We start from the raw sequence: 759 nt of genomic DNA, 5'->3' as shown, positions 1-759 counted from the left end.
AAACGGTGCGGAAGATTTCCAATATAAATTATTTAGATATTTAAACCCAAGCGGGGTTCATATGGCAGGCTTGACGTAACAATAATCCAATTACGCGACGCGTGTCGAGAGACGCCGGTTGTCAGTGTACGCCAGGCGCCTGCAGTTCTGTACATATTTAGGGGCTCGGTGAAAGGTGAAATGAACCCACCTATCCAAAGACATGAAGCCCGTTCAAAAAATTTGAATATGTTCATACAGAACTTTTATCAAGTATACCCTACAGGAGTCTATAGAAAGTGTAATATTCCACGTTTGTATAAACTCCCCAAGTGATTATGCAACGCGACGAACGAAAATCATGAAGTTTAGCTAGTCTAAACGGTAAGCCGACTGCAACTGTCGGTGACAGTGCGTGTTTCTTATTCAGAGAATTTCGTGTGGCCACTAAATCGCTCTACATATTTGGTCACAGTATGAATACAGCGTAACTAATGCGCTTTTTTTCTCCCATAAATCTGGCTGGAATTTCTTAGCGTCCGTTAAGTGTCGGCCGACGTTCAAGCCAATCTGCGCTTGGTAAAAATTTCAGCGGCACTGGTGAACCAGTTTCAAGACGAATCCTTCAGTTAACTGGGTCATACCGCTATCAGGAAGCGCCTGCTGTTTAAGAGACGCTGTTGCCGTTCCGTCGATAGCTCAGTTGGTAGAGCGGTGGACTGTAGAGGCACCTTGAAGACAGGCATCCATAGGTCGCTGGTTCAAATCCGGCTCGACGGA

At 45.3% G+C, this 759-nt stretch overlaps 1 non-coding gene across 1 annotated transcript; it reads left to right on the top strand.

The window, feature by feature from the left end:
- Positions 1 to 667: 667 nt before the first annotated feature.
- Positions 668 to 759, top strand: Trnay-gua (transfer RNA tyrosine (anticodon GUA)). Its single transcript is given in 2 exon segments — positions 668 to 704; positions 724 to 759. It is a non-coding gene; the product is annotated as a tRNA-Tyr (tRNA).

This window comes from Dermacentor silvarum, chromosome 8, assembly GCF_013339745.2.
Source record: "Dermacentor silvarum isolate Dsil-2018 chromosome 8, BIME_Dsil_1.4, whole genome shotgun sequence".
Classification (NCBI taxonomy): Eukaryota; Metazoa; Arthropoda; class Arachnida; order Ixodida; family Ixodidae; genus Dermacentor; species Dermacentor silvarum.
Note: the sequence above shows the minus strand (reverse complement) of the source record. Positions and strands in the feature narration are given on the sequence as shown.